General features: G+C 40.3%; 1 protein-coding gene and 1 long non-coding RNA gene across 6 annotated transcripts in view; both read left to right on the forward strand.

Moving 5' to 3' along the window:
• The window catches only part of cadm1a (cell adhesion molecule 1a), a 368288-nt gene that overhangs the window by 59384 nt on the left and 284422 nt on the right, over positions 1-24482 (forward strand). The window lies entirely within an intron of this gene.
• On the forward strand, positions 392-23698 carry LOC122887991. The gene is made up of 2 exons (XR_006380639.1): positions 392-461; positions 18872-23698. It is a non-coding gene; the product is annotated as an uncharacterized LOC122887991 (long non-coding RNA).

A 24482-nucleotide genomic window follows, 5' to 3' on the forward strand; every position in this document is an offset into this window, starting at 1 on the left:
TCAGTTTTAAGATACAGAGAGAAAAATGCTAATGAAGTGGCTGGATGGAAATGTCAGGTTTTTTTTTTAGGTTTTTTTTTTTTTAGGAAATTCCTCTGTTTTGCAGTCTTATGTGTGCCTTTGTGTCATGTTGGAGAGGCAGAAAAGTGACTACAGGCTGACTTTTGACTTTTTTTTTCCTACCCCCAGGGGCCACGGCAGAAACGCAGAGCCACAACAATGGCTGACTCTTTCTGCCTGGAAAGGGGTGGGGAGGTTGGGGGGGTTGCAAGGGGTGCTGGAGGGGTTTATCTTAGTCATGGTAATTGGTTTGCTGGTGTGGAAGTAGGATCATTCGAGAAAACCTCATTCAGTCTGACTCCCTCCCATTTATCTGTCTGGAAGGCTGCAGGGAGAAAGAGGAGAGGGAGGGAGTGAAGGAGTGCTGCTGCAGAGGCATTTTCATACAAAGGCTGGAGAAAGTGAGTGAGTATGTCTGAAGGCTCAATCTGATGCCAGCCTGAAATGAAGGATACTTTTTTGCATCTTGCCAAATAGCTTTTACTGTTTACTTTTTATCCCTTGGCATCCCCCTATGATGCCCAATGGGCCCGTTTGCATGCATGCGTAAAGGGGAAAGGTACGACTTCAATGTGACAGGGCAGGAGTGCTGCCATCAAATCATTTCTCAATTTCAGATTAGATTAATGACGGCGGAAATTGAAGAGCTCTTTTTGGCCTGGCATTGTCTTGAAGCGAAATGGCTGATTCCCAAAGTGCGGTAATGCACATTCTCAGTTTATCAGCACAGGTTTTATTAACTGGCAGTGAGGCTGATGGACAGACCGGTCTGAGAACTCTGAGCTCAAAGACTTATATCCCCTTCGTGTTTGACATGCCTGTCCTATAGCACTGTTAATGAGGCAGCAGGGTCCAGCTGCACAGATGTCTCCCCAATCACACAGTGTCAGCTAGCTGTTTTTATGTGTCCCAAGTGGCAACCGCGGAGCTCCTGTAGTTGCAGTTCCTGTTGTGGCCACTAGGTGCGGATTCCAAAAATGTCAGTTTTAGAACTGTTGTTCCTTTAAAGGTCCAGTGTGTAACATTTAGGAGGAGCTATTGGCAGAAATGGAATATAATACGTATTATAAGTATGTTTTCATTAGTGTATAATCACCTGAAAATAAGAATCGTTGTGTTTTCATTTCCTTAGAATAAGACCTTTTTATCTACAGAGGGAGCGGGTCCCCTTCCACGGAGGTCGCTGTGTTGCACCACCATGTTGCACCGCCATGTTTCTACAGAACAGACAAACCAAACACTGGCCCTCGATTGGGCCTTTCGTGTTTTTTGCAAGTTTCACGGCCCCCGTAGTTTCTCCTACACTCTTGGAACAGGAGGGTGAGACGAGCGATATTCAAATGGCTGAAAACTGCAATTTCACTGCTGGGTGCAATCATTTTACCTTTCACCTTCTCTCCATATAAATTTGGTTACCTGGAGGTTTGTTTAACACCTGTCTGATCGTCTGTCTGCGTGTTTCCACCCCTGTCATGTTGTCATGTTCCCAGACCTCAGCAATTTACTTTCTGAGTCCAATCTTGTTACAACCAAAGGATAGCAAAACCTGCAAAAAATAGACTCAAGTTGTAATACAGTAAATCTAAATTAATTAACATTAAGGCTTGAGAAGAAGTATGTTTAGGGCTGTATTTGCTTGATTGACTCAGCTTATCACAGTCAGCTGTGGTGGTTGCTGCTTGCATCCCTTGTCAGGTCCACCCAGGCTCCACCCCTTTGCCCAAATTTGGATCTTCTGGCTCCAGATCATGACAAAGATGGCACAGTGACCTGACAAAGGACGACAGATTTAGATCAAGGCATTAACTATTTAAATAAAATTGTGGTGTGGAGTCAGTATACAGGTTTAGTATACATTTTTCCAATGGCCTTGCACTTTCATGTTATGTATGTTTAATTATGTTCCTTCTTTTGTCACGTGGTAAACCGTAATCCAGGTGGATGTCAGGGTTATGTGAGAGCCTTATTTAAAAAATGGGAGCTCTTAAAAAAATATATAATTTTCTCTGATTTTGACATTTAATCAACATTGTAGTTGTCTTTGAAGAGATCCACATATTTGGGCATCCCGGTTTGGAGTAAACATGGTTTTCGTATCACTTGTCCAAGTAAAATGGCATGATAGCATCATGTTTCATATAAAGTCCTCTAAACATGCTTGTGGTGAGTAAACCCTTACATCCTCCTGCAATAACTAGTGAGCTGTATTTACTGAGAGAAATGTAGTGAGACCGCTCACTCTGTGGCCCAATTTCACAGGTGATCAGATATGTTCGTCTGGCCCACTCGACAAACTTTGTTCAATTTGTTGATGTCCCTATCTTTCAACTTTGGCCCACATTGCAATTTGTTGTCTTGTCCCCAATCTCTCTTTTTGGCCAGCCTATTTGATTTATTCATTTACGTATTTATTTATTTATTTCACAGTTTTGTCATTGTTAAATTTCTTCAGTTTCTGAAAAGAGCGGGGAATTTCCACATGACATACTAGCGAGTCTTGTGAGGGTCACTGCACACAGATGAATGATATTGGAAGGGAAGGGGGAAGTCACCGCTGGGCTTTCTGTCTAAGGTTGTAAGTCCTGTACCATGCTAGTTGCCAGGGTGACAGCTAGACTCCCACAGTGATGCATCATCAACTCTAAAAGGGAGAGTGGTAGAGAGGAGAGATATTGTAGTAGCAAATGTATTCATTTTTCATTTGTGCCACTCCTTATTGGCACTTGCTCTATAGATGATCAACATTAAGAGCATAAAACTAACTATATATACATTTGTCCTGTAATAGGCTGATCCTAAGTGATGATTTTTCTCCATCCCTCATTTTGTCTGTCCAACACTTTGGACCAGAGGCAGAGAAAATCTTAGCAAGTCATTAACGTAAGATGCTACTGTTAACTTTATCTCTTTTTACCCAAATGACTCTAATTGAGCTGCAAGCGGGCTTTAGACAGATATTGTGGTTACTTGAGTATGCAAACTGAGATTTCAAGGCCTGTTGTGAGACTAATATTACATATTTTTGTAGGTGAGATAGACTTTAGTATGGCATAACTTGTGCTGAGCACATAAAATTACCTAGCAGTTGAAGAGCAATGTTAACTATTATCACCCCTGTCTCTCCATTTTGTTTTTTCTACAGTAGTTTTGTAATGTAGAATGTGGTGAAAACTGTAAACTCTAGGGGCCACTAGCTGATGTTTGTGGATTTCTTTTTTTCTTTTTTGAGTGAGCATTACTGCAAAATGTTTGCTCCTCTTTATTACTTGCAGAAACAATCCAAAGCTCTTTATTAAAGAGTGGATTGAGTGATTGGAAAAAGCCCATTTCTGAGCTGAAAAGCTGTCATAAAGCTATGATCCAGCAGCAACACCCAAAAGCTATACATTATGCATTGCATTGGTGTGTGCATGGCTGCTCGGGTCTATACGCGCACAGATTTTGATGCATCAGCAACACTGCCTTCTGCTCTCTCTAACTCTTGTCCATCACCCTGCTATTCATAGAGCCCATTAATGATTTATTGAATAACATATCGTGAGTAATGGGACCCTAATCCGTCATCCCACTGCTGAAATGCTTGTAGCTTCAAAGATGCTTTCTTTATTTGATTTCAAAGATTTCCAAATTGAATTTCACAATTGCTAATGGGTTAATAAAATTTTATTTCTAGTGAATGGAACTTGGTTTGAGAGCAGATGGAGGCAAGCTGACCTCTTTGAACTTACATTTTCTTTTACTCAATGATGAACACAAACCTCCTCCCTATATTGTGATGATATTCCCTTCAAATGCAACTGTATGACCTCACTTGAATTAGTCGTACCATTCACTTTGGTGCTGTTGACGTGTTTTATAAAGTTACATGACATGACAGTTACAGAGAGCTGCAGTGGAGTAAAAGGTTCTGTTTTTAATAGTAGCAGGCAGATTAAACCTCTTTTATTTCTCGCATTCTTGGATCAATCCATAAAACCAGATGGCCTGTGAAGAGGTATTGTGTGTGCAGTGGGGAAAAGCAATATCATTCATATTATTTTTAATTGGTTCCCCAAGGGCACTTGATCATGTGAAAAAGACAAGCTCTAAAGTATTACTGAGCCACAGAAATTTTGTAGCTAATTTGAAATGAGCTTTTCCCCCCTTTCTTTTTTAATGAAAACATGTTTAACCTCCTCTGTATTCTTAACATACACTTGGAAGAAATTGCTGCTACAGTGTGTATATGTGAGTGTGAGATATGAAGACAAGCATATCCACATATCCACCTTTTTGGTTTGCATGCTTAAAGGTTCAAACTAGTGTGTTTGCAAGTTTGAACCTTTTAACTACAAATCATGTACACTCTACATTTTTGTTATTGGTTTCCATTAATTTCTCTGCAGTGTAAAAATAAGTTAGTAGACTTGTGAAACTTGCTTGAGTTAATGTAATCCATTATAGTAAACATCAAGTCACCCCCCCCCACCCCCCACCAAAGACTCTGACCAGATACTAAAAATAATTTTACTTGCACACATTTTACTAACTGTTCAGCTAGTTGGCTGCCAGAAACAGTAGAAATATAGCATAGATGTCTAAAACTCAACAATCTGGTGTGCAAAAACCAATGCTGTGATGTACAGTACAGTTATTTGATGTAAATTGGCTTAAACATGCAAAACCACTGGTATGGTCCTTTTTGTATCTGCTATATCCCATACACATCAACTGCATCCTTGCTTTGTGTGAATTCATCTGGCATCAATATTTCAACAGCCAATGCCACATAAACAAGCAAACTGCTGCAGTCTTTTAGACAGTACAGATGATATTGGAGCTATACTGTATTACTGTATATTGGAGTTTAGAAATTATGGTGTGGGATGGCTTACATCGGCCACCACAACCAGCTAACTTATTGGATATTTTGGCTTTAAGTTAACCTACAGTATATTAGCAAATATGAGCTGATATACTTCCAACTGCTGGCACAGCAGCATATAATGTTGCACTTGTGGTCAGACATACACATCAAATTTAATGACAACCTAATAACCTGAAACCCACTGCCACTGTCACAGCAGGTGTGGAGCACAGCATCCCATATGAATTAAACAGACCTTTTGGTGCAAGACAACAGACTGATGTAGTTGGTGTTTACCAGGCTTAAAACACTAAATGCAGGTTACTTCTCTGATGCTGAAAACATTAGACTGAACTGCACAGAGTCAGAGTCTGACTGCCCTTAGGTTTAAGAAGTGCACAGATGGTTATGAGACTCATGCTTGCTGTAATCCCCAGGTTATGGAACATAGTTACGTGATTAATTAATAAGCTCCACCAGGCTGAAGGTATGCTGTGGTTTGGAGCCTGGAAAATGGCCCTAACTCCCCCACACAGCAGGACTGTTCCAAGAGGGCTGGAAAATGTACAGTAGAACCCAAAGCCCCACAAATAACCCATCAAACCGTGTGTCACCAGGAATGAATAAGGAGCCCTTATTAAGACATCGTGCATCTGAATAAATGATTCAAATGTGTGCAGGGGAGTCTAACTCTGAAGATGTGTTTTGCATAAAAACATGCTTGCTACTGATTCAGTCTGCAGGGGCTGGCACTAACAGTGTTGGCTTTCAGGTAATAGGACAGCATCCAAATCCCCCCTCAGCTTTGTGGGACACATTTCAAAGTGTGAGCTGTAAAAAAAATCTTTTGTATGTGTGCTGAAGTCAAAGTGTGATAAAATTTGGAACACCTTTATCCAGTTCCATTTACAATATACAGTATGCCACTAAACATGTTATTCTCCATACATTATACTGGCATAGGAACAGCAACAGTACTTTAATTTTATTTTCATCTGAAATAATGCTTAATCATAATGCAGCTTCTCTCTAATACAGATGATTATGTAACATTTTCATTCATGCATTAAAATAATTAAACTTCTCTTGTTCTCTGAAAAAGAAGTCAACTCTATGTTCAGCATCCCATGAAATACATTATTTCAGAACTCTTACTACATATTTCCCTTTAAGGGCTGATCAGAGACTTACAATGCTTTTGGGTGGTAGTCTAGTGTGATTGGAGCACTTTAATAATGTCATCATGTGACATTTGATGTTTGGACTGGTCGCTTCAATGTTTCCTAAAAATAATTTGCAAATCTTTATTAATGGCACTTTTCTGTTATATGCTTTTGAGCCACATGTTTGCAAACAGCATAATGCTTGTGCTGTTAATGGTGTTAGACTGCAGTTAGTGCATTTTATGTAATGCCAAATCTCGTTCCTTCCTCTCTTTGGTTCCTGCGGTCAATTAACATGCTTGATGGTTCATTTGTTGGGCCTTTTAAGACTGATTGTTTTTGTGATGTACTATCCAATTCATTTACATCCTGGTTGTTTAAACAGCTTCCACTGCCTAATCTACTATCTATATCTATACTATCAACATCTTACATCATATATTCATTGTGACTGTTGCTGCTGTGGTTTTGTTCATGCCAGTTGTCCAGCTGAAATTGCTCTTTTGATTTCTTACATTCAACATCAAATGTCTTTTTAACTGTGGTTAACTTATTGGCCTCTGAGGGAGTCTTGCATCAGCTTGCATATGTGCAACAATCCCATCTAAAGTCTAAAAATCCTGTGTAAAGTTGTTTACAAGTATAAAAGAAGCACTAAAAACACAAGTTACATATTAGAATTGCTCTGTATGGTTCCTCATGTGTTTTGTATACTGGATGCAATGAGATCTGTGGTACTTTCTGTCCTTGCATAAACCCTCACATTCCTGGAGTTATATGCAATACTGCAACCACCACGTTGTAATTAGCATTTATTCATGCTGATGCTACTGTCTTGACATTGTAACCTATACAGCTCCCTCTGAACTCAGAACTGTTTGACTTTACAGCTTAATACAATTAGTGTCATTTACTTCTTTTAAAAATGTCTTTTGTGAGGAAATTCAGTGCAAAGAAAACCATCAGGCAATTATAGCAGATTGTGGAAGCTATGAGGATAGACAGTTAATTGTGACTGATACTAAGAAACATGTCGGGTGATGACACATTTTGCAGTAAATAACTTGACTCTCCTTGCAGTGCAATGTTTGAAGTAAGTGAACTTCTTAATTTGTCAAAATGTTCCTATATTTTTGGTTTGTTTGGCTACTTTCTTCCATTTTTGTTAGAAAGGCCTCAGTATGCTTTAAACAAACTAGGTCACACACTGTGTCAACTGTTGTATATCCACAAACTTACTGTAGGTCAGCCTGTTGAAGTTTCACAGCCTTGGATGCTGCTTTAGCACTACGCAGAAATTAAATGGGCCCCAGAACAGGTTTAAGTAAAATGAGAGGAATTTTAACTATTCTTTTTAATTCTGCTTTATGAGCCATGGCAGATTCTCCTAACAACAATTGCACTCGGCAGATAATGATGGCTTAAATATATACTCAACTGGGGCCTCGTAATTAAATGATTTGAGGGGTATGCAGTGAGCTGTGATTGTGTGCCTGTAACTGTTTTGTTTCTGATTATGCTCATACTGGGCATATGGAGCATACAAGAATTTTCTCCTAGTTTGGCTGGTGCAGGGAGGCAAAAGTGACATCGCTCCCATTCACGGTGGTAATGGAACGGTCCTTGCTTGAATAAGGCTCCAAAAAAGCATGGCATTTGAATTGTTTTGCTTTCTTGAACTTTAAGAGGGATTTTGCATGCATGCTCATTCAATGAATAAAAATGATGTGAAGAGAGTGTGTGAGCGAGCTGAGGGGTGCTGCACCCCGTGATGCTGTGTTGACTTGCTCATCAGAGAGTCATTTTGATCTTTAGCATCATTGTCTGCCATATTCCACACAACACTGAAATTTATCCAGTTTCTGCTATTCAGATGATTTCATTAAAAAGATGGAACTGTGTATGTATTAGTCACTTGTATAATTTGAGTCATTCTGATTAACTGTCCCACTAGGATGTCAAATTTTATTTTGGTAGGTAAATGTGAGCAGCTGGTTGGCATTCCTGTAAGGCATTTTAACGTAGGCCTTACCCTAAAGCTTGGTGATGGTTACACCCAAACTGTGTAGCGCTCCAAGCTCAATAAGTCAAATGTTAGTCTGAGGTATTAGTGTAGGCTAGAGTTAGTTAGTTAGTTAGTTAGTTAGTTAGTTAGTTAGTTAGAGATTTAGGGATAGATTAGAAATGGTTTGCTGAGATTTTAATGTGTGAAGCTAGTTGAGAGCTAACACATGGCAAAGGCACTAAACCTTGCAGCAGCACTACCTGGGAAGTTGCAATATGACACCTTACCACTGTAGTCAAAATTTGATCTGTTTCAACTTCAACCTTGTTTGCCGGTGACCTTTCAATGTGCAGCTATTGCAAAAACAAAAAGCGAAAGGTCGAAAAAGATTTCATGCAGCCAACCCCCCCCCCCCCCACCTCCTCCTCCGTGGAAAAAGGAATGCATGACAACAAATAAATTACACTTTTGAACAGAGCAGAAATATTGTTTCGTATTATATCATATAAATTAAATTGAAATATACTGAGAGTTTGTATAGAGTTGTGTAATTAATTATTAGCCATACTATTTCATTAGTAGGGTGTAGTAGGATTTTTGTAATACAACTAGGAAAGTTATTCTTGATATAGCCCACTTTTTAACCTTCATTTTGGCAGAATATTTCAATGTATTGCAGATGAAGAATCTTGGATATTTTTTGCAATAAATAGGGAATGTAACTTAGGCAGTGACCAGCAGAAGTGATACTAAATGAAGAGCCATTTGGGAGCTGAAGGAGCCGGCTCTTGGAAAGGAACTGAGCCATAAGATCCAGCTCCCTTCAGAGAGCTGTAATTCCCATCACTACTGAAGGAGGATAATTGCCAGTGCATTATTTTGATTTTAGTGAGGATTGGACAAAATTGTAAGCTCTTGCTGTGATTGGTTGGATTTGCATTACTCTTTGCCATTGCAAGATAGCAGATCCCTGAAGGTTCTGTTTGATTGTCTCCTCGCAAGCTCCCTCATGGAGGACTTCACCCCATTCTCCCTCTCCTACTTCTGACAGACCTTGGACATGCTGGCACTTTTAAACGAAAAAAGCCCTCTTCTGAGTGAGATCAAATCACAGTGAGGCTGGTGCACACAGATCATCCCTCAGAGCTTCACAAACACAGAGGCTTTTACTCCAAGCAAGCCAAGTGAATTCACAGAGGACACTAAAAGCCATGTAGCCTGTCAGGCTGTATATATAGAATGTCCCCTAGGCAGCCATGTCTGATTCTGGGAAAACACAATATAATATTTATATAGTGTGAACAGAACAATGTAGGGATCAAGCTTTATGTGGGGGCAGATGTAGACAGTTTGTCTATAAATCAAGCGGAGAGTTATGAACTCTTGATAAAATAATGTTTGTGGCCACATTGAGTAGAATGAACAGCACCAAGGAGCAGGGGACAAATATTATAAGTTTTCACTCAGGTGTTATAATGTTAATCTAATTAGCTTGGGTCTTAAGCCTCGTCATAACATCTTGAATTTGGTCCCAGAGCATTGAATTATACCCTTGTCTCACAGGAAGACACCAGCCTGAAGCACAATTATCACATTTAGTGGCATTCATCAAAATGGAGCCTGCTGCAGCGACAAAATAGTGGAAATAATAGGTGTCAAGACTGAAACCAATAATATCCTGGCTTCCATTACATCAAGACGCATGATTTAATTGGAAGTGCCACGCTGGTGTTACAAAGTATGAAATATTGATATCACATTTTTTGTGTCACTCCTCAGAAATGCGTTTTGTGTTTACCTCACCAGCTGCTGTTGCCAAACAGTCTAAAGCCCTGCAGGCTTTCTTTCCATGCGGCTTGTGTTTAGAAAAATAGGCACAGTAGTACACTTCCACGGCGTTTTGCCTCTGTCAGCCCTATTAATCGGAAGTCAAATCACTTCCATTAGATTTCGGGGGTAAAGCATTTGGCTGGTGGGATTTGCTGAAGCAGGACAGAGGGAGAAAAAGCCAGGAGAGGGGAAAAGATAGAAAGAGGAGCACAAGGCAGAGAGAGAATGGCTGCTGCTGATAAGCTGCAGGCAAGAAATACGCAACCCACCGCAGTATACGAGAATGATGAATCAGGGATAATAGTCACCCCGCAGTGAATGTTGTCATCATGGGACATTTTCTTCAGAGACAACATTTACCTGTCACAGCATCTGCGTTCAGAGGAGCAATATGGGCTTTGTTCCCAGGCTTCAAGGTGCAGTTGGGGTGAGTGGGTAGGGGGTGGTGATGGGGGTTTTATAGAAAGAGCAGCCTTGGGGGAATGATTTCACTTTTAACTGATTTGTGCAGATTGTGCTAAATGGGCCAGGTAATAATTGCTGGCAAAAGTAAAGAGGGCACTCCCTCTGCATTCATTTAAGTTTGTTTTTACTGATATTTATAGCTGGACTCAGCTTTACGTGTTGTAGTGCAGTAAATATTTTCAGGTAAATTCAGTTTGAGTTAAATTCAACTATCAACAATATTTTTTTTCTTCAAGGGGAAATTTGCAGCAACATAAAAGCACACATAACAGCAGGTAATGTAAAAACGTAACTCAGAAACACATATGGTATATAATGCTCCAACAACATCTGTATGAAACCATAAAACATCTCAATCCACAGAGACACTACAGCAAGGGTGCCTTCCAGAGCTAATTTATATACAGGTGACTTGTTGCAGTGAAAAGTTAACCTGTTGTAGGATCAATGCATAAGTATCTAGAACTCTATAAAGGCTAACTCTATAGCTTATATATAAAAAAGAAGTTGCTATATGGATTAAAATACAGTTTTAGTGGATTGTAGACATCTAAAGGTTTCTTCTGACATGTCACAGCTCCATACACGGTATGTGGTACTTCAAAGGATGTTTATATTGCTCGAGTTTATATGGAATCTTGTGTAGTGCTTCTTTAAAGCTCCTTTTTATTTCTGCTGTCACAACCCATCCACAGACTTTGTGGCTGTTGGGTTGCTGTTGCTCAGCTTTTACTGTCTCGATATGGATTGAAGTTTAGGGGCTCCATATGACTAATGGGCACATTAGGCAGCAGTCCTTGAGAGATTATATGCTGTACTGAATCCATGGACCCCCGCTGGCCGGCAAGATTCCCATTGCCCCGCTGTTTTAAGCTCGGTGTTGACAGGTCAACGTGACTGACACCAGAGCAATTGGTCATAGTGGCCCATCTGGGTGTGTGAGAGCTGGGAGGCAGAGCAGCCTGACCTCACACTGCGAGGCACCAGAGCTCCAAGCTGGCATCCGAAGAGAAGGGAGCTTAAGTCTTATTAGAGAGGGTATTACATCCAAACACAGACACGCCACTTATTAAGACAACACTATCTGGGGAACAAAACAGCAGATTAAAGACCCATCCCATTACACTGTAGGTCACAGGGTTTCTTGACACTCTTATAATCTGGAAACAATCACCCATGGTTGACTAACCAACAGGGAGTCTGAAAACATTTAGGGACATTTTTCCTGCAGTGACTCTCTCTACCAACTGTTGAGGGCCACAAAAGCAATATAGCAGTCAATTCACCCACTATAAGTTCCCATAAGGGCATATTGGTGCAGACCTTTCAGCCCAGGTGCACACAGCATAGAAACAAAGCTGTTCCGCCATGATTTATAAGTCATTACCAAAGAGCAAGCCTAACAGATTTCCTTGGCAGTACGATCTTGTATTGCATACCAGCCCGCATATGACTTGCTGTTTTGATTTCTTGCCTTTCTGCCTCTCGACACAGCTGATGGCCTCTCTTCCAGCGTGGGTAATAAGAGCTGAATGCATTAACCTTGTTTTCATTTACTCCCTGTGGATACAGCATGGGCCGACCAAGTTGGAAATTCTTCTCCTTTTTGGCAGTGTACTTTATCATTGCTGGCACTTTCTGTTAAATCTGGGGACCTTTTCATGACCTCCCTTCTCTGGTCCTGTGAGAATTCTACTGGAGGTGACTGCAGCCTCTGCTAGTGGATTGGAAGTTTCTCAGCCCTCGATCCATGCCTCAGGCAGCCCTGTTCATTGCTTAAAGGCCTCCCAAACTGCAGCTACCAATAAAAATCTGTATGGGTTTTGAAACTGAATGGCCCCAGCTCAAATGTGTCGATTTGCAGACGCTACAAAGAGTTGATTTTCACGGTTAGGGTTTTTTTGTGCAGTCCAAGCCTCAGTGGAAAGGAGTACAGAGGCCCACTTTTAACTCGCTATACATCTGTTTTTCACTAAATAGACAGGAATGGAACAGACAAGGAACCAGTACAAGGTTACTTCAGGGATTGAAAAAGAAATAACGCTAGATGCAAGTTGAAGCAACGGGAAAGATTTATTTCATCATCCCTCAATTTCATCCTTATTTTAGGTACAATTTAAACACAACCGCACATACTCATTTTGCCCTAATGACATTTCCTTCACAACTCTGTGAAAATAAAGCTAAACCAAACTCAGTTACTACAAATTCACACATTGTGCTGTCAAGTTAATGAAATCTTGTGTATATCGACAGAGGTTAGAACAGTGTCACTACAAGAAGTCAGCCTTTTCGAGGTAATTGAGTTCATAAAATTTAATGGAGGGTATTACTGTTCATGCCTAAATAATTTCCCCAGTAAAAACCTCACTGGGCTTGCTTTTACAGCTCCTGAGTTTTCATATCTTTCATTCTACTTATATATTTGCATTTGCCCGATTTTGAAATGGGTGTTCTATAGATAACATACTGTACAGTCTGTGCTATTTCATTAACAGTGCGCACAGGATGTCTTTGCTACACCACGGCCCTGCTTCTGCCCCCTTCTATCCTGCTCAGCATTGCCTTGCATTTCAATACACATTGGGGCCAGAAGCGCAGTTGGCACTCTCAAACCTGATCGTGCTTTTAATGTGCACAAGCTATTAATCAGCAGTTTTATTCTAGGCCATGGGGTTTATGTGACACAGTGTTACTAGGACTGTGGGTTGCCTTGCATATTTTTTCACCCCATCACATTGTAACAGCTGTTTCATGCCATTGGGGGAACTTTGAGGAAGACTCAACCAATAAAACCAGTACACCCTGGCCTGTGACACACAAGATGCAAACAACAGTCACTTTTCTCTGCCTGCATTGCAAGGACTGTTCTGTTTCATCTGGTAAGCTAAAGAGCCTTGGTAAGCTATAGAAAGGTCTACAGATCCTTGTGTACGGTGGATCTTTTTACTCCTTGGTGACCTCACATCTACAAAAGGTTGCCATGGAATTGATATGGAGTTTGTCAGATGTTAGAGAAACGGGAGCTTTGAGGCGAGTCAATAGGCTGCAGATCAGGAGCCTGTTTGATACAGAACCATTGGTTAGCTTTAATTTGATTACCTCAATGTCTGAGTGTATTAGTGCTCAGCAGGGACAAAGTTTGAGAACAATTACAGCATTCACATTTAGTATGTAATTTTAAAGCGATTAAAATTTCATAATTAAAAAAGTTGCCACAAAAGATGATGAAAGATAACTGGAACTGAGTGTTAAGAAGTCTTAATTCCTGCTTTCTAGCAATATTTTAGAGGAATGAGCCTCCTCTCTTTACATTACAGAATGTGCTTTTCAGTCATGGTGGAGTGGTTTAAAAAGTGGTGTCCAGGTTTACTAAAGCAGACCTTTGCAGAGTGCCAGAGGACAGCATTAGACATCTCATGGCAACCTCTTGTCCTATGGTTTTTATCACCGCTATCTCATAATTCCCCAGTGTATTTGTCCACGTGTCTTCATGTGTGGGAAGTAGGCACGATAGATTGAATTCTACTGCAGCTTTTAAATGGGGACAGAAAAGTTCATTTTAACTTTGTAAAATACATTTTAAATTAGATAAATAAAAGATAATAAAAATTGAAATGAATTTCTCCTAATAATGCGAATTTTGTGACTCTAAGATTAATTTTGCTTGCATTGTATCTGAAATACCAAATTTCTCTGTGTATTTGTAAGCTAATAAAGTATACAAGCGAATACAAACGTTGTTTGCAATAGCATGAAAGAATAATTTCAGGTACAAGTTGCTTATAGAGCAATATGGACTGGCTATGCTGAGATCATGTCTTAATAAATTGACTAAAGCTGCAGTCAATATTTTTTTTTTTTTTCCAACAGCATAAGAGTTAAAATGTTTTTTACTCCTAGTATATCATAATGTAGCTGTGTTGGGCACATTTAGTGGTGCAGAATATTTCAAAATACGACATGCATTATCTTGCTGAATGGTCAGTCAAGGGATGCCGACATGCTGTAGAGAATTTATATATCAAAGGAGAGGGGCTGTCAGAGCAGGAGGCAGAGGGGAATCACAAAAGGCTTCATGCAAATAGAGATTATGGTACAAAGGATCTTAACTCGCTCTGCAATGAGCCAACCAGCTGAATTTCAAATTTGAGATATCAAGAATATCCCACAAAGTATTCAAATGGCAACCTGAGCTTTTTAACTGTAATGCCAATGTACAGTCTACAAGGGTTAAGTGAGTTGGGGTATCTTTTAATTTTAATTTTTGTCTCTAAAAGTTTTATACTGCATTTCCATGATTTATCAATCTAAAAAGCTGCATGCAGTAATGCAAACCCATCGTATAGTCCTTCAAAAGCTAAATTGCTCTGCACAATAATTGGCTCACAAATGGCTAATTTGTGGTGCTCTGTTTACTATTAGAAGACTGACAGATTAAAATATTACCTCATTAAGTGAATGAGCTATCATCTGCATGTTCTTTCATCGTCATGTTGTGCATTTGTTGACAAACGGTGCAAGTCTGCGATGGGAATGCACTGTAGAGCTACTTGGAGATTTATAGTAGCTACAGGCCTGTGCCAGTGATTTGTCCTGTGTCCACTGCAAACTAACCCCATATGACCCTGGGAGAGGGCCACAGCAGGAGTCAGCAGACGGGCTCCCTCTCTGGGAGCTCCAAGAGGTCATAGGGGCATCACTCTAAAACTTTGGCAAGGGTATCCTCCCATCTGTTGAGAGAAAATAAGTGCTGTCCAATGATTGGCCATCCAATTGAATGGGGCAACACGGCCCGTGGGTAGGCGGAGACAGACAGAGCGCTCCCTGCCAACAGCTGCATCCCTGCAGCGAGGGCTGTTTGGAGTTTCCAGCCATTCATCCTTTGCCCTATCTGTTTTTTTTTTTTGTTTTTTTTTAAGCCATGCTCTCAGGGCAGCAGATTGTATTTATTACATATTTGCATATATATGAGGGCCCCTATTTTGACAGCTTTTTAAGCAGCACACTCTGCATTGAGATTATGCTGAGGACAGAAAGTGAGAGATGTCGTTCCATCTTGAAATCAGAGGATAATAGTGCTGCAGTTATTGCCAATACAATACCAGCAAAAGAAAGGTATTGCTATGAATTTACAAAATGCAATGGACACTGTCATCCCATATGCCCAAAAGAATGTTAGATCATCAGTAGTAAATGTTTCTGGTTTCCTTGGAGCCTTGTCCCACATTTAAACATAACACATGTTACAGTTTACACAGGTGAGCCACCAGACACGAATATAGTTTCACACGTAGCTCAAGGTGTCTTCTGAGCCGGGAAATTAAGAGCGCTAAGGTGTGACAAAGTCAGATTTAGTTGATGACATTACCCACCTATTGCCCACCTCGTCTACGCTGAAACAGGGAGAGGGATTGAACCTGGTCTATCTGTCGCTCCATTTATTATATGCTTTCTAGTAAGCTGCTAAATTTTGGTGAAGCTTTTGGGGAATGGTGCTGTTTGGCCTAAAGGGAGTGCTGCAGTGTTTGCCTTGTTGTCTGTGTGTCACGCAAAATATATGAGGTGAAATGGTTTGAGACTCATTTGAATGCTATGGGATATGTAATCCCATCAGAGTGATCTGGGTTGTCCCAGGGTCTCTTCCCAGTTGGACCTGCCCAGAAAACCTCTAAAATGAGGCATTTAGAACCATGTTACAGTGGGGGGAGAAGATGGAACATGAGATCGACAGGTGGATTGGCATCAGCAGTACTAAGCCGTCATAGTGAAGTGAGCCTAAAGGCAAACCTCTCGATTTACCTGTCGTTCTACGTTTCTGCCCTTTCATATGGTTGAGAGCTTTAGGCATGACCAAAAGAACGAGACAGAATGAGACAAAGAGGCAGAAATTAGTTTCCTTCAGTCGGCAGCTCGGCTCCCTTAGTGATACTGTGAGAAGCTCTGACATCCAGAAGGAGCTCAGTGAAGAATTGCTATTTCTTTGCGCTGAAGGGAGCCAGTTGAGTTTTTCCATAGTGGGTTGTGGGCCTGTTACTGGCAAATCAAACATGAGGTGAATTTTCCATAATTCACCTTAAAATTTATAGGCCATGCAGGTTTACATTACTGTACATGTGCTGCGCAAGCTGTTAAATGTTTAAATGCTCCCAGTAGTAGAACCTGTTCTCATTATCTTTTTCTCAAAATCACTTGTGAAATTTAAAGATAAGGGTAGTAGAAATATTCACTGGTGTGTACTGGCGCATGTTCTGCCGACTCCTCCTGGGTTAAGTCTCTTTGCAGTCTCAAACCCACAAGTCATGTGGCTGCCAGCATGATAGATGGCCACACTACCGATTAACCATGTTTTACGCTCGCTTGAATTAGATAGATAGTATTTCTGTCAGAGGAGCGAGTTGAGACAGGAGGATTAAGTGTGGCGTTTTTCACTACAGCATCGCCTCTGTTGTCTGTTCCTATTTTGTTCCATTCAAAGACAAACACATACAGACGCATAAGCTCCTAGATACAGTCTCCTAGTTGTTGTTGTACTATAGAACTGAGAAAATTGCATGCCTCGTATAACACAAATTCTTGTTACCTTTACATCGGAGTCCATGGCAAAATCATGAGTAATATGGCATAAAAGCACAACATTTCAATACATGTTGAAGTATAGTTCCAGAACAGGAGCCATCACAGTAATATCAATTGTGGCAACATTTTTTTTTCTTTTTTTCCCTCCTGTTTTCATTTTCAGTTTTCTTTGTCTCGTCACCAGTAAATGGTTTTTGTTCAGAATGTGGATATTTTCTAAGCTGACTGTGATAGAATTTGAACAATTCTAAACTCTTGTTCAATAAACAGTGAATACAGTAGTTATAAATATACTGTCAAACTGCTCAGTGCATCATGTTATTGTGAATTCTGTTTTTTATCATAAAGCTAAGTACTACTGTCATTTTGCTATGTACTGTCCACCAGTCAGGCACAAGAGAATGTGGTAGTTTTCTCACATCACTTATATTAATAATTCCATTTACAAAGTTGCTCATTCAATTTGTTTTGCTGATTGTTCAGTCATGCAGTTTATATATTAAAGGCTTACCACTGTAGGAAGACATGGAAAAATGCCAAGAGACTCTAGACGACACATGTTTTCAGAATACATTTCTCCTAAGATGTTCACAGGTTGGCTTCAATGTTTCTCCATTCAACCATACCTTATGGTCAATCTACATTCAGTGTTTTTAGTTATGTCTGTCTCTCGGAACAGATGTGCTTCTTATTCAAGACACATACATGTATGACACCTGAATACATGGCAGCATCTATTTATTTTCCTCTTGTGCTTGCTGCTTGGTAACATGTTGCTTTTTGGTTTGGATTCAGGGTTGATACCTTTGACCTTAGATGGTCTTTTTCTGAAGTGTTTTTGTTTTATCAATACACAGTAAGATTACAGTACTGCGGTACTGCATTCACACATTTGTAAGAAATATAGTAACTCTGTCACAGAACTGTGGTTCCAGGTGATCTTTATGTCCTTAATAAATGTGATTGGCTTCTGTTTTCTTAAAATGACGTCCTGTACATCTGCTTTATTATTTGCTAACCATGATCCAACTGTTAACCAGTAGAAGTTGTTGTTGTTATTATTAATTATCTCTTGGATTACCTTCTCTTGGGTGGATCTCAAAGTGAATGTTCTTTCTTACCTGCTGGTTGTTTGCCAAAACATTGAAATAAGAGCCTTGACTTCACTTTTTTATGTTTTTAGACTCTCAATTAAAAAATTATGAAGCAAGTTAGCTATGCTACTTCGCATTTCTATGCCTGCCTTGTTTGTTGCCACTGTTGGGCTTGTTTAAAAGCTTTGTACTTTCACCAGCCTGACATGTCAGGATCTGGTCCACACAGTCTCTTCAGCTGTTCAGAGTATTTTATCTCATTGGTTATCCACAATGTTAATCACAAGGATATTTACACCCCTCTGAATGTGGCAGGGGAATGTGTCAGAGCAGCAACCACAACAAAGAGCAACGAGCATGTGAGCGGCTGTTGATTGTTGGTTTGAGCAAGTGAAGTTCAACGGCATCTCATCCTTGTTGAGCAGAGAGACATGAAAACGATCATGTAGGTCTGTTAGACAGATTGCACTCTTTCAGTTAGCTCTCAACAGCTAGCTTTTTTTATTCCAGTTTTAGTTGTATACACTGCCGTGCATTGTACCTGGATTATTTTTTACAACAGACCATTTTTCTTGATAATGACAGAAAAGATTAGTCTAATCTATTGTTAGATATATTACATTTTCACAGTACTAGCAGTCATGACAGTTCTACATAGTGCTAGCATCCTGTAGGCTTATAGTTAGAAAAGCCTTTTTTCCAAGCCATATTAATTATCTACATGTCTTTTTTTTATTTTTTTGGTGCTTTGTTTTAAAGTCCTGTAGTACTTTACATCTCCATATATGTCACATGGTTTACACCTTTCTGTCTCTCTCTTTCTCTCTAGGTAAGTGAGATTGGGTTTTCCTCTTCGTCCATCCTGAAACAAGCACCTCTCACCCCACCCGTCACAGAATGCCCCCTGGAGATAGCGGGTGCCGAGGTGATTCATTGGTAGCAGTGCTGGTTAAAAATATTCCTCCTCCTCCTTCTCCCTATGCTCCACTTCCCTCTGACTGTCAGAGGAAATGAAGCCAGCTCCTGTTCACCACTAAACAAGGCTCTGTAAGCTTGTATCATTTTAATGTCCCCTAACTCCTTCCAGGCATGGAATATGTGTTCAGGTTGGTGTAAAATGTGACGAAGAGGCCTGAATGATGTCAAGGCAACAGGGAAAAGTGGGTGTGTGCCTTTTTTGAATGTGGTGGACAGGCACAGTGAAAGGACAACAGTTGTCTTTAGAGGGTGGCGACGTGTTATCTTTGTGCTAAAAAGCTGTCTTTTCCAGTTCAGCTCCTGCTGAGAACTGATTGGTAGTTTGTGGGTTTGTCCTTGCCTTGCATTAATGCACAGAACCAATTAATCATTGTTCTTTATCTAGACCTTTTATTAATTTGGGTCGTTCACAAAGTATGTTGTTGACCTTGTGCTTTGTGGTTGTCTGTCTTTTTCCAATGTACCTTTCCAAGTCAGATACTCATTAAGCCCGGGAGGAAAATGAGCTGGCAGAATATGTGATCATTCTATTTGAGGTCCAAAAGTTTTCACAACTCGGGGAGAGAATCCTGACCTTGACAGAGGACGATAAATAATTATCATTACAATGTGTCTGATACAGTTTTGCTCCATGTGATTATCCCTCCCTCCTTGTCCTTCCTGCTGATATTGGCCTGAAGTACATTTTATCTTCACCTTCCAGGCGGACCAGATTAATCCAGTGAAATGTGTTTTAGCGAAGTCAGTGCACTAAATGGGGAGAAGAGGGAACCCAGTGGTTCTGTGTCTCTTGAATTACAATGAGTTTGGCTCCTGTTTCAAAAATGGGAGAACGGTGTTTTTGCTGCGAAGATCAATCACTTCATAGAGCATTGTTTGGGTTTTAACTTTTGAGGACCTTGTTGGCTTTGGGGATGACGAATTTTTCAGAAATGCTCCCGTGGACCCGACATCCAACTGATGCAATGAGGCTGCAATTGTTTTTGCTTTTGAACAGTGGTTTCTCAGATCGCCAGTTGCCTTACTGTGTCTCTGCTGGAGTGGCTCTGCTGCGAAGCCATTCTTCTCAGCTCCAGACTGCAGCTTTTATTGGGAGATTGTGTGCTGGGCGAGGCGCAGCAAATTAACCAAGGCCTGCGAAGGTTAAATGCTGCTACCGGGGACTTTGTGCATGAGGCGGGCAGCGCCACATCATTGGCAGCTCCCCTCTAGCCTTTCGGTCTTGTCAATACCGGCTGTCCACATCACAGCCCATTCATATCTCTGTGTGAAACAGTGTCCATTGTAATGGCATCACATTACGCAGAACATACTCATTTTTGGCAGTAAAACAAGAGTCCAGCATTCATTTTCACTCCATTCATCTTCATATTTCTTTGCATGTTCACAGTGTGAGTGAATGGAGCTTTGTTCACGTCCATACAGATGACCTCTCAGTTTTGTCCTCCAATTTGTCCTCAGTACACTGGCTCAATGGGTTGCTGTGTTCACTCTTATACAGAGACAGCATGACCCCTAAAGGCCCAAGGACTCCCAGATGATGGAGTGACTGAGACATCTGCCATGGAAGTACAGATGGTCGCCTTGGGTACACTGTACCCTGTTGAAGCTGAAAAATATGATTTCAACCTAAGTAAGCTGTATTGACTGAGACGTCTCCTACAGTAGTCCTCAGGTTGTTGGTGCAGGATGTGGGTGGTGGATTGATTACTGTACAGAATTCCTACAGGAGAGCAGTGACTTATAATTCTACCGTAAACCAGCAATATTTTGTTTACATGGAAATACAGTTTCCTTGAAATGTCTCTGCATAGGCAGCGATTACATAATCATAGATTGTGGCTTTTAAGCAGGCACATAAAAGCGTTAACTGCATCTGCGAGAGCCAGTCAGAGTGTATGTGTATTTGAGTTCCTCTTTTCATAGTGCATATGAATTTTATATTTGTAGGATGTTGATTCAGAGGAATGTTTTACTGTTATGTACTGCTGGGTTTTCAGACTGATTTGCCCTTTCATTCATTCATTCAGTGTGACATCTTGTTCAAGTTAACTGCTTTGTTTGAATTTTGAATTTTTTTTGTTGTTTGTTTTTTGAAGTAATCAGTAGTAAGTAATCTGTCCCACCAGCGTCATTTCGAGAGAGCTAACTAGCTAAGTAGGACGATGACATCCCCCTTCTTAATTCTGCCTACAGAGCTTTGATTGGTTGATTGTTTCTCCAACCAGGGGAAAGAGCCAACACTAAGCTCAACACCAGACTTATTTGAATCGCTGAACAAATCTGAGATGTGGACAGTGATTAAGAGGTCTAGTACCAGGCTATCATTGCTTATCATGTAATAGTAGGAAAAATATTGCTACATACTCCACTGCTGCAAAATCCTCAGGCTTCTGAATTAGCCAGGAGGCCTGCTCTTTCTCTGGAAACCATGGTTTTTACTCATTTAGAAATAATGAGCAAGATATTTCAACAACTACTGACCAGATTGCCATGACATTCCATTTTAATATGCATGATTCTCAGATGATGATTGACAGAGATTTTTGTGACCGATGATCCCTTTTGTCTTAGGCCACCATCAGGTCAAAATTCCCCCTTCATCAATATTTAGCTCCATGATGCACATTACCGTGTTTGTGTGAGACTTAGACAGTTTTCAAAACTTTCCAGGAACTCTCTATTAATTTACTTCAGTCTGGCCTGTGTATATTAATGAGGCGCAAATGTTTTGCTCGAAGTAAAACATTTTTAACTCTCATGAGCATGTCTTCACCACTGTTGGCAACACTTAAGAGGGAATTTCCATCTGTTTGTGTCCTTTTGTATTTCCACTGACATTGTATGCAATCACTCTGCTTCTAGAATTTGTTTCATGTTCAGTCTGAGCACACCTTAAAGGGGACCTATTATGCTCATTTCCAGCTCTCTATATATATTATTTTATGAGCAGATGACCGTATAAGGACATCTGTGTCAGCTCGGCACAAAAGTGTTGGAAACCATAGTATTCAGAGCAGTCTGAAGCCTGAGCTTTTTACTCACAGGGATAACTTTTACACACGTTTACTTCATTATTTGAAACTTTGGCCACGTAGAATATGAACATCTGGCATTGTAACATTATATATGAAAGAAAATAAGGCAAAGCATAATTGGTCCCCTTTAAGAACGGTAAAATTGCCAGTATTGCATTATCCAATACTTAGTATATTTTGGGCTGCAATGAGGATTACAGCCTCTAGGGACCACTAGCGGGGCTTTAAATATTACAACTTGTTGACCAAAAATTGATCTTGCAGAAAATAATTATCTCAAAGATTATAATAATTCAAACAAATGTAACCAGATGCATCTTATTTCAAATTCAGAATTGCTCCAGAAAATCCACATACAAACGCCTCAGTCATATAAAATGCCCCATGGATGCAGACTTGTGTCATTTTCTTGAAAACAATTGCTTTGAAAAAGCCTCCTCGAGCTCGCCAGGCTGTTCTCTGTTCTACTTGTGCGTTGTGTGGAAGGTGAGTGTGTGCCAGGTCTTCAAACACTGCTTGTCCATCCTCCCTTTGTACCTCGTCTGGCTGGTGTCCTCCCACTACTGCTGCTTCGTGTTTGGAAGGGCCAGCAGGGCCAGCATGGCGAAGGGAAGGAGGGCCGTCTGTGCCCAGCCTGGCCACCTGGCTGCCCAGAGGGGAAGGGGGCGTGGAGGGTGGTGGAGCTGAGGAAGCGGGTCAGCGAGAAAGAGACATTTCCCCTCCTCTTTCTCTCTCTAGTTTTCTCTCTGGCCTTCTGTTCTCTCATCCATGCCTTTCTTCCTCTTTCTTCATGCTTTCACACTTTGTCCCTCTTACCTCCATCCTGGTTATCTCTCGCTGGTTTTAATCCTTTGCTTTTTATTATTTCCATGGTCTTCTAGAGCCCAGTTCATGTCAAGTTTATGAGAAACAGTTGTCACTATCAAGATGCTAACAAACTTCATTACATGGAAAATGTGTCATGTATAAAAAAAAAAATCTACTTTTGTACTTTGATGGAAAGTTTCACACTGATAAAAAGGGAGACGTATAATTGTAGAAATTCTGCTTCCATAATGTAATCATCTTTTCAACAAGTGTCAATATTACATATGAATTTTTTTTATGAAAATAAGAAACTACTTAGCAGTACTTCAATGCATGTGCAAGCTGTAATATGATAGCTGCACATGTACATTTTCTCTACAGAAGAGAGAAACTCAGCTGAGAGAGAGCTGAGCACATAACCTGAAATTTTTGGGTTTTCTTATTTTCGTAGACGGTGAATAATCTGTTTCCTCTTTCTGCTGTTGCTACCTGGCCGTTTTCTGTCATCCTTCTGCCACTACCTGACTTCCCATCTGCTCTCTGTGGTGGATGGACTGTGCCTGTCCATGCCAGACTGGAAACTGCTGGGCATTACCTATGGTTCACCCAGGTGAACATCTGACAAACAGAAGAACTGTAACATGTAAAAAAAAACAAAACAAAACAAAAAACAACAACAAAGAAAATAGATACATTTACACCAAAATACATATTGGGAGTAGGCAAGGCAAGGCACATTTATTTATATAGCACATTTCATACCCAAAGGCAACCCAAAATGTTTTTACAGAAAAAACTAATTCTAGCAAACACTGAGCAAGCAGGAGCACACAGAATATAAACAATAAAACCAACTAACAAATCAATTTGATTTAAAAGAAAGTTAATTAAAATCAATGGTAAACAGGTAGGTCTTGAGCTTGAATTTGAAAGTAGTCAGCAATGTCTCAAGTCTTAGCCCTTCTGGCAATTTGTTCTGCATTTGAGAAGCATAGAAGTTAAAGGCAGCTTCACCATGTTCAGTTTTGACTCTGGGAACAACCAGTAATCCAGAACCAGCCGACCTGAGAGGTCTGCAAGGTTCGTACTGGGACAGAAGGTCTGATAAGTATCTAGGACCTAAACTGTTGAGTGATTTATAGACGAGCAATGGAATTTTGAAATTGCATCTGTGAGAAACCGGTAGCCAATGTAATGATCTGAGAACTGGAGTTATATGCTCAGCTTTTTTGGTCTTTGTTACAACCCTGGCAGCAGCATTCTGGATCAGCTGACACTGTCTGATTGCTGTCTTAGACAGACCTGTGAATAGTCTATTGCAGAAGTCCAACCTGTTAGACTAAAAAACATAATCTTGAAAAACTTGTACATGCATTTATCTCTAAGGTGGTAGAAGGCTGATTTTGTTATTGATTTAATGACTGTTGATTTAGTCACTACTGAAATTTAGTTCTGAATCCAGGATAACACCTATTAGACCTAATACATTAGATATGCAACAAAGGTGTATGGAAATTCCATCTTGTGACTGCTGGTCTCCATCACTGATGCTGTTTGTCTGTGTGTGACATATACTATCATGGTTTTTCATATCAATTTGAATGGTTTTGCTTTTTT

The sequence above is a fragment of the Siniperca chuatsi genome, linkage group LG14, assembly GCF_020085105.1.
Source record: "Siniperca chuatsi isolate FFG_IHB_CAS linkage group LG14, ASM2008510v1, whole genome shotgun sequence".
In the NCBI taxonomy this organism is placed as follows: Eukaryota; Metazoa; Chordata; class Actinopteri; order Centrarchiformes; family Sinipercidae; genus Siniperca; species Siniperca chuatsi.